The sequence below is a fragment of the Macaca nemestrina genome, unplaced genomic scaffold, assembly GCF_043159975.1.
Source record: "Macaca nemestrina isolate mMacNem1 unplaced genomic scaffold, mMacNem.hap1 Scaffold_99, whole genome shotgun sequence".
Classification (NCBI taxonomy): domain Eukaryota; kingdom Metazoa; phylum Chordata; class Mammalia; order Primates; family Cercopithecidae; genus Macaca; species Macaca nemestrina.
In genome coordinates this window covers 196,545-207,089 of record NW_027257890.1, presented here as the reverse complement: position 1 = coordinate 207,089, position 10,545 = coordinate 196,545, and positions in this window count along the sequence as shown.

The following is a 10,545-nucleotide window of genomic DNA, read 5'->3' as shown; positions in this document are numbered from 1 at the left end:
ATCATAGCACTTTGAGTTACTGCAAAAGCCTCCCAATCGTCAGGCACAGTGGCTCATGCCTGTAATCCCAGCACTTTGGTAGGCCAAGGCAGGTGGATCATCAGAGGTCAGGAGCTCAAGACCAGCCTGACCAACATGGTGAAAACCCTCTACTAAAAATACAAAAAATTAGCCGAGCATGGTGATGGGTGCCTGTACTCCCAGCTATTCGGGAGGCTGAAGCAGGAGAATCACTTGAACTCAGAAGACAGAGGTTACAGTGAGCCGAGATTGTGCCATTGCACTCCAGCCTGTGTGACAAGAGCGAAACTCCATCTCAGGAGGTTAAAAAAAAAAAAAAAAAAAAAAAGCCTCCCAACCCACCTCTCTCCTTCCGCCTTTCACCCTGCCCTGCATTCTACCTTCCTCTCTCAAACATTTCAGAAAAAAAAAATTATATCCACAGAGAGAGAAAGTACAAATGGGGTGAAATGTTTGGGGAATCTGAGGGAAGAATATATGGGAATTCTCCGTACTATTTTTGCAACTTTTCCATAAGTCTGGATTATTTCGAATTGAAGAGTTAAACAAAGAAAAAACAAAAAACAAAAACACTATCTCCCTTTGTGAATCCATCCTGTGTTTCCCCTGGCAACTTAACGACGCTCTCAACTAACACATCTATTTTTTCATAAACACTAAAAGAACTGTTACCTAGTTTTGATTTTCTGTGCTTGGCAGTAGAAGTGTGTGTGTGTGTGTGTGTGTTTCATATATGTGTGTGTGTATATATATGTGTGGGTTGTATGTGTATATAGAGAGGGAGAAATATATATGTGTATATATATATAAATATATATTGTATATTTACAATGGTAATGTGTATATATATAAATATATGTGTGTGTGTAGATATATATAATACATACCCCATAGCCTGTCCTTAACCAGTTCTAAACTTAGTTGGAAAAATCCAAACCTAAGCAGAGAATTTCAATTTAATATAATGAATATTTTGATAGAGGAATGTGTTGCTATGGAACACGTTGCTAAGACACAAAACCTCCTAGATGGGGCAATGAATGAACGAAGTTTTCCACCTATAGGCACCCCCTCTGATATCCCCTCAAACCTTTATAGTTATATGCATTTGCTTCCCCCAGGACCCTCGTTTCATAGCGGTTAGTCCGAGAGCCTAGCAAGTTCCTACTACAGCTGGCAAACATATGCCATTCAAGAAACAGTAGCGGAGTGAATGACGAGTTAAGAACCATTTGTCAGCCAGTGCTCAGTAATACAACATGCACTGGTATGCAAATTATATTTTTGTTGAAAGCAACAGCAGGATCACAAATTATCTTTCCAGAGAAAGCAAACCTCAAAAGCTTCTTTACCCTAGTAAAGCACGTTATAAGAAGCTCCCCTTATATAAAAGAAAACCTCCTCATTCGTTATCAATGGCATGTAAACCTAATAAGCCTCCGCCTCTGATGACATCTCTTTCATCCCCAGGGCTAGATAAAGGAGGTTCTGGAAACCCTGGTAGTTGTGAAGGTGGCTCCCAGCTCTGACAGTCTTGAACCCTGCGTGCGTGGAGGTCACACAGCAGAAGAACAACAGAGGGAAGCATCATCAGACTTCGAATATGTTTGAACCAGAGATGGCAAATAGGCTGCAGCCAACCGAAAACACCAGAGATTCATGGTGGCCACCTGAGGGGTTGTGCTCTTAAAAAACAAAAATAAAAAATGAAAATTAAAAATTTAAAAAGGAAGGGGTCAAGAATCCATCAGGTCTGACTGAGACGTGTATCAGTGACTAACACCCCGTATGGCAAAAATACTCCGGTGCGCTTTGGGTACTCACAGCTTCAGCAGTATTCAAAGGCGTGTGCTTCCCTAAGACTAAGCCACGGGAATACCCCCAGCAACACTGCCGGGAGAAACGTCTCGCGTGGATTTGGTAGAAACACAGTTGTCTTTAACAAATTAACACTGAATAAATCCTGACTTATTAGAGCCTATGAGAATGACATTCTCAATGATAACAGTTATCACTACAATCTCCAAACATCTGCGATCCTGCAGGGAGGAGCTGTGACAGTGCAGGCCACAGGCCACATGTCCAGGATGCTTCCCAGACTGCCTGTTACAGAATAAAAGAAATGAATCCCCCCCCCCAAAGAATGTCTTCACTCACATTTAGCCAGTTGTTCCTTTGTGTGCATCTCTGTGCTAAAATGGCCATTCTTCCCCACAGCCTGAAGTCATATGCTAAAATAAATGAGACTCACATGAAGTCAGAACCATGCAGATGCGAGGAAACCACCACAAAGGAAATGGGCTGGAGAATGTGGCCAGGAGGATGGTACTTCCCAGGAAGCAATTACTTCATCTCTGCCCATGAAGCAGGCAGCTGTTATTGTCCCCCAGGCCCACGCCAGCCACTCAAAGTAGGTTCTAACCAAACTGCCTCCAACAATCAATATAAATACACCACACAATTGGCTTCTGAAAGGACACCTTGCAACCAACAAGAAACTGTTAGCACAACTTTGACAAACTGTACAACTAAAAACCTTGGCAAGGGATAAACACTGCCACATTTTGACTCAAATACTGCCACGTGGTAGCACCGCAATAATTCACTGAAACAAAAGAATGAATGAGGAATACGTTTATATAGGAATCAGAGGAAGCATGACTAATCATTTAAAGAAATAGGTCAAGAAACTGCTAGGTTCAAATGCTACCGTGTGACATTGTCAGGGCCTTAGGCAAATTCACTTTTCTTGGTCCTGTTTCTAGGTTCATCAAAAACCAGCTTTGGACTAGGGAATCTGTTGCTTCCCAAAGCCTTCCTTCTGTGATTCCAGCCCAGATTTTAGGACTGCTCTCCCACTTGGTATATGAAAGCACTTTCCATGTATAATAGCAAGAGTGCATTTCTGTGTTGAATGCGGTTTGGGACCTACTCTATGAGGCAGAATATCATCATGTAACTTTAAACGTGACGACAAGGCGCACTCTAGATAAGGATAACACATAAGATGTGGCCATACACCTGTGCATGCCTGGCAGGGAGATGCGGAAGTCTCATTTAATGAAGCCGGGGTGCCTGTCGCACCTGAACATCCTCAGTCCACGTCAAGTTCACAACGTCCTTCTGACATCAAACCACAGGTATCACATACTTTTCCATACTTTCCACCCAAGATTAAAATATGCAGAGCACCGTGATAAAGACGCCTCCATTCCCAGCATGTTGGCTCTCATTCCGTAGAATTACATACTTTCAGTGCAAAATGATGACCAGGTTCCAGCGGCAAGCAAGACTGGGCTCAGTGGGGACAGCAGGCCCTGCAGGAGCCACCACTCCTGTCGCCACAGTCTGATGCAGCTGCAGAGAAGCTGTGGCTGAGGCCATTCACTTTGTGAGAGAACCGCACAGGAGGGAAAAGGTAGGGAAGGTTGGAAAGAGGACAATGTCATGCTTCTGAGCCCAAGCCAAGCCATCGCATCCCCTGTGACTTGCATGTATACACCCAGATGACCTGAAGTAACTGAAGAATCACAAAAGAAGTGCAAATGCCCTGTCCCACCTTAACTGATGACATTCTACCACAAAAGAAGTGAAAATGACCGGTCCTTGCCTTAAGCGATTATATTATCTTGTGAAATTCCTTCTCCTGGCTCATCCTGGCTCAAAAAGCTCCCACACTGAACACCTTGTGACTCCCACTCCTGCCCAACAGAGAACAACCCCCCTTTGACTGTAATTTTCCTTTACCTTCCCAAATCCTATAAAACGCCCCCACCCTTATCTCCCTTCGCTGACTCTCTTTTTCAGACTCAGCCCGCCTGCACCCAGTTGATTAAAAAGCTTTATTGTTCACACAAAGCCTGTTTGGTGGTCTCTTCACACGGACGCGCATGACAGGCAGTTGCAGAGCCAGGGAAGGACCTGTGATGAGAACAGAAAGGAATGCGTCTCCCTGTACACACACTCGGATTTTATGACAATGTGCGCAGGGGGCTGAACTGGATGCCTGAGAACATTCCTAAAAGTTCTTTTGCAGATTTTCTAAATATTGGTGTAAAATCTGAACTCAGACAAAATTTTTTTAAATCACTTCAATCAACATCTTTGTCTAGTGCTCAGCATCATGTCTACATCATCATCTAGAAAACCAACTTCTGTTCTAAGGCTCACATCCTCCTATAAAGTCCCAGGGATTTTACAAGGGAATGCACCTCTCATTCGCATCAAGAACACACACAACTACTGTTAAAGAAATGATTAAATTGCTTACATAATTTTTTAAACACCCAGATTTGAAATACAACAGAGACAACTTTTTGATAGCTCTGCTTTCCAACTGCAAACTGCGAGTGGAGAAAATAACCTACCATGATTTCTAACCAGTCAACAACCTGTCTTCCCTGGCTGCAGTAGGAGCAATCTTTCTGAGCTCAGGAGGAAAAAGAACCCAGCGGGTTAGCGGACAGATAATCATCAGTTCTCAGCGGGCTTCCCCGGTCCCAAATCCCCATGTGATACATGGAAGTAAACAGCTATCATTGACCAAGCATCTGAATGCTTATCTCACCTCGCCATCTGATTCTCCTGCCATGCAAATTTAAAATTAATAAGCCTGCTATTAGAGAACAGAGTTGGTGCTACATCTGTCTTCCTAAAATTATGGATAATTACCAGCCCACAATGGCTTCTAATCAGATTTGAGTAGTCCCTTAGACAGGAAGCTAAAGTGCCTCAGCCCTAAACAGAGAAGAAAACAGAAACTGGAATGCTCTAGGTTTGATTTTTTCCCCCTTGTTCTAAAGTTGCTGTTCACGAATCTCCTTCTACTGTCTTGTTTATAAAATTTATGAGAAACAGGGAAATTCAAAGACATGATAGAAATGGCCACGTTTTCTAGGTACAAACTTTGTGAACATTATTTTTAGGTGCTGGGCTTTTTCTCCACAAATTGTGAGCCTGGAGTACATTTTCTCCCTCGTGGTTACACATTCAGAGTCAGGGAAAGTGGCTTTAGGAGTAAAGAGGGGAGTGCAGTGAGAAGTGACCGGACACTGAGAAGGACAGACAGGGACTCTACCTCGGTGGCCTACAGCATTCCTGGGCCTCTGCCTTTACTTTTCTATCTGTACAAGGGATATAAAGGCCCGTGATTCTAGGCCACGACAGCTCTTCATACACACATACACTAACATCACACGCCTGTGTGAAAAGCTGTGACACTTGGCTGATTTCCTGAAGAAGTTATCTTGTATCATTTCTACTCAAGTACTCCACCTCCTTCTAGACAAGTATCTGAGGATGATGGGCTATCCCACAGCCATGTGTGTAACCTCTGCTGCTTACGATCCCTGTTCACATAGCATTTTCCAAAAGCATTTGGTGTAAAGTGACAGAAGAAAGAAGAATAAGGTTCTTTCAGCCCATTCATTCATTCATTCATTCATTCAACAAATATTGACTATCTATGTGCCAGGCACTGGTGATATAACAGTGAACATATATTTTTGTAGGTAGCGACAGACAACCAAAAAGTATGTTAAAGAGTGATCAAGACTGTAGAGGAAAATACACCAGGAAACAGGAAAGAATAATACCCCTAGCCACCCTACACTGGGGTGACGCTAGTGTTACACAATGGAAACAGCGGCCGGGCGCAGTGGCTCACACCTGTAATCTCAGCTCTTTGGGAGACTGAGGCAGGCAGATCACCTGAGTTCAGGAGTTCAAGATCAGCCTGACCAACACGACGAAACCTTGTCTCCACTAAAAACATAAAAATTAGCTGGACGTGGTGGCACACGCCTGTAATCTCAGTTACTCAGGAAGCTGAGGCACAAGAATCACTTGAACCTGGGAGGCAGAGGTTGGAGTGAGCCGAGATCGTGCCACTGCACTCCAGCCTGGGTGACAGAGTAAGACTCTGTCTCAAAAAATGTAAAAAAAAAAAAAAAAAAATGTAAACAGAGAATAAGATACCAAAAGAAAGAACATGAAGGATTAATTGTAACAAAAGCCTTTGTAAGCTGATACTTTCCTTCCTGGATCCTTGTCCCTTACAAATGGAAAAAAAGGGCAGAGAGGGGGTAGCATCCAAATGATGTTGTAAGATGGCTTCGGGTTTCAGATGTCTGACAGCCATACTCAGGTACTTCAAGGAAAAAGCTCTAGCTCTATAAGCAATCTGGGCAATGGTTTAATGATCCTGTAAGATCAGTACCATATTCTCTCATTTTTCATAGATGAGGAAACTGAGGCATAGAAAGGCTAAGTAAATTGTCCATGGTCACAGGTGATTTAGAAACTTTTCTTCAAACTTTCAAAAGTTAACTACTGCCACTATTACACATGGGTTTTTGTTTGTTTGTTTTTGTCTGTTTTGAGACAAGGTCTTGCTCTGACCAGGCTGGAGTGCAGTGGCGTGATGATGGTTCACTGCAGCCTCGACTTCCCAGGCTCAAGTGATTCTTGCACCTCAGCCTCTCCAGTAGCTGGGATTACAGGCATGAGCCACCACACCTGCTAATTTTTTAATTTTTATTTTTTGTAGGGATGGGCTTTCACCATGTGGCCCAGACTGGTTCCAAACTCTGGGATCAAGAGATCCTCCCAGGTCGGCCTCCCAAAGTGCTGGGATTACAGGTGTAAGCCACTGTGCACAGCCCTACAAATGTGACTTGTACAAAGTCAGAGCAGTGAGCAGGAAGAGAACAGAGACTTCAGCGAGTCTCCTGGCTGTGGCAACGCCATATCCCTCCTTCATACCGTAATGTGTCTACACCCACCAAGCTCCTAGATGTTGAAGGCAGGCCAGCTCAGAGACGAAACAGCAGTCAAGAAAGAGGAGATGCAGACATGCGTCTTGATTTCAGCTCGAGCGTGCCTCTCTGCCCTGCAGCTGCACAGGCAGAAACCAGGGGCCGTGAGTCTCAGGCAGTGTGTTTGGTTCCTGGCTGGTTATCTTTTGGGAGACCATCCCATACAATTAGTGTTACACTTCTCAAAAAGGAAGTGTGAGTTTTATAGAAAAATCGATTCCATTTGGGAGAAAGGCCTAATAAAACCACAAAAGGATAACACATTCATACAACAACAGATTCAATTCATCTGTCACAAACTGAAATCCCAAAGCCCTCGGCACACAGCTGCTTTTCTGAGCTGAAATTCAACTCCAGTTGAGAAACAGGTCAACTTTTCTAAAGAGATTTCTTTTTCACATGCCTTCAATAAAAATTCCTTTCCCTCACTTGTCATTTTCCAGATTTAATGACTCTGTTGGCCTTTCTCTCATTTAGGCCGTGAACACTGACTGCATGTCTAATACGGCCAGGACTCCAAGGGAGGCACCCTAGGGAACACAGATGACCGCAGCACAGCGACAACCTCAAGGAGCACACACGGGGAAGGCAAGATGATACAATCGAAGACTTCACACAGAAAAGAACTTGGCATCCATACCCCGTCCCATTTATAGAAAACAACGATGCTGACTTAGGAACATTTACCGAACAGCCTGCAGTGTGGAGGCAGCACGAGGGGGTTCCATGCGGGGAAGAGCCCCTTCAGAAGGCGGCGTTCAAGCAACGTGGAGGCAGGAGACGTCCCCAAGCACAAGGGCCAGCCTGGGGGCCTGCAGAAATGCCCATGCATCTGGGAAGAGGGAGAGAGGACAAGATACTTAAATGCTCCAAAATGAATAGAAGCCTCCCAAGAACCTCCCCCGAAATGGGGCAGGGATTTACGAAAGACCAAACCGAGCATGCGCAGTTACCTGAACATAGCGCCACCAGAGCGAGCTATCAAGGAAGAAACAGGGTCACTAGAAGCCTGAGCCTCTACTCCCAGCTCTGCAACTCATTCACCCTATGACCTTGGTGAAGGCTCTTAGCCTCTGTGAGCCACAAGAGAATCACGGGAAAACAGAAGATATGAAAGTGTTCTACCTTTTTCACAGAACTGCTGAGGGAATAAAATCAGATAACGGATTTTAAAATTCTCTGTGAATTACAAAGCAAAATGCAACCGTATGAAATCATTCTTAGCATTAATAACAGCACTGTCAAATTAAGAGAAGAGTTAAGACCACAGCATTTTCCATCCCCCGACTCCCGAGACAAATAGTGAGTCCAGCTGACGTATTTGGGCAACCCCAGTATCTAGGCTTTGAGAGTCTCAAACAGCTCATGAACTCTGACAGTATCACTCCAGCCCAGTGCTCATTAAGTTCTCCAAGACAGCCAACTGACCTAAAAAACTACAGCTTTTTCAGCTGGACTTGAAGCCCTCCAAGCTCACTGCACAGCTCAACAATGAAGAAGAGGTTTTCTGCCACTAGACTCAAAAGCAGGCTTTCGTAGATTCCCATAGAAAGAACATTCAAGGCCAGGCATGGCGGCGCATGCCTGTAATCCCAGCAATTTGGGAAGCCGAGGCAGGAAGATCACCTGAGGTCAGAAGTTCAAGAACAGCCTGGCCAATATGGCAAAGCCCCATCTGTACTAAAAATACAAAAATTAGCCGGGCATGCTGGCGGGCACCTGTAATTCCAGCTACTCAGGAGGCTGAGGCAGGAAAATCCCTTGAACTCAGGAGGTCGAGGTTGCAGTGAGCTGAGATCACGCCACTGCACTCCAGCCTGGGTGACAAGAGCGAAAGTCCATCTCAAAGAAAAAAAAAAAAAGAAAGAGCATTCTTCTTTGCTGATGTTAAATTTCCTGTGCTTAACACAGAGAAATCATACAACACTGAAATCCCGAAAAACATATCATAAAAAGCATTTAGTGACTAAAGACATTCAATATAACCTGTAACAGTGAGTTCCCCTCCTCTTTCCAGCCTGCTCCACTAACGCTGTGACCCTTAACACAATGCTTTCACTAACACAGAGGAAAATTAATAGGACCGCTTACCCCTCTCAGATGACAGCTAAACCACTGTTTCTCCCTGGGCTCACTAAAGATGACCTTTACCCAAAACCAGGCTGCAACGACCCTGTAGATGTTGACTAACAATTTCAAAATTCCCATATTCTTTGTCCACTCCTAAGGAAGATGAACTGAAGCCAGGTGTCTCCAAGTCAGAACTAACAGAGGCCTTAAACATCAGATGGCCCATTCCGTTCTTTGACAACCGGGGGATCTAAAGCTGAGCTTATGGAAGAAAACAGCCTGTTTAGTAACAAAGCGAAAACCAAAGCCTAGTCACCCAACCTCTGGTCCAGAACTCCTGTGACATTCCAGCACCCATACAGGATGAGTCTCCCTAACCAGAAACTCTGAAATCTACAACTTTTGAGTGCCGACGTGACGCTCAACGAAATGTTCATTGGAACAGCTCAGACTCAGGATTTTTGAATTCAGGAGGCTCAACCAGCAAGTATAATACAAATATTCAAAAATCCAAAAATGTAAAGAAATCTGAGACACTTCTGGTTCCAAAAGTTTGGACGAGGGATATTCAAAGTGCATTTTTTTTTTCTCTAATGAAGGAAATTAAAAACGAGGCCCAAGCAAAGTCATTCAATCCATACTAAAGTCATCAATAGTTTAATTAGTACCCATTTAAAGTTAAGTTCTACCCGCAGATATTTAAAAGGATGAATACATACATGCCTATAATTCCAGAACTTTGGAAGGCCGAGGTGGGAGGATCACCTGATGTCAGGAGTCCAAGACCAGCCCGGTCAGCATGGTGAAACTCCATTCCTACTATAAATGCAAAAATTAGCCAGGCGTGGTGGAGCACACCTGTTATCCCAGCTACTCAGGAGGCTGAGGCACGAGAATCGCTTGAACCTGCGGGAAGCACGTTGCAGTGAGCCGAGATCACACCACTGTACTCCAGCCTGGACCACAGAGCAAGACTCTGTCTCAAAAAAAAAAAAAAAAAAAAAGAAAATTTAAATTGTGTTTTCACATGGAGCCCATGTTCCCAGAACACAAACCCTGCTCTGTGCTCCAAGGGCACACAGGGTGCCCCTTTATCTTAATGTTCACCATATTCCATGACAGCCATTGGCACGTGTCTGTCCATCGCACTAGACTTCCTGTGCATGAGGCAGGGATCATATATTCTTAATGTTCACCATATTCCATGACAGCCATTGGCACGTGTCTGTCCATCGCACTAGACTTCCTGTGCATGAGGCAGGGATCATATATTATTACCTTTCTGTCCCCAGTGTCTGGCCTAGAAGACACTCAGTAAATGATTCCTGAATTAAGTCACTTACTAAAATATGTTAAACTTGTATTAACAAAATTGATTTAATAAGTTTGCCAATGCAGCGTTCATACCACACAGCTTGAATCTCAACCTGTGGATTTATCTTGTGTTCTGCTAGATTATCACCTATTAACATTCAGGAGGCACCTAGCATGTGCTAGGCATTACTAATTGCTGGAGACCTAGCAGTGACAAAACAACATTCCTTGTTCAAAGACAAGTTCTAGTATAAAGAGGAATAGAAGGAACAGGCTAGATTGATGAGAGAGCTAAGAAAAGGACAGGCTGCCATGGGAAGCACCT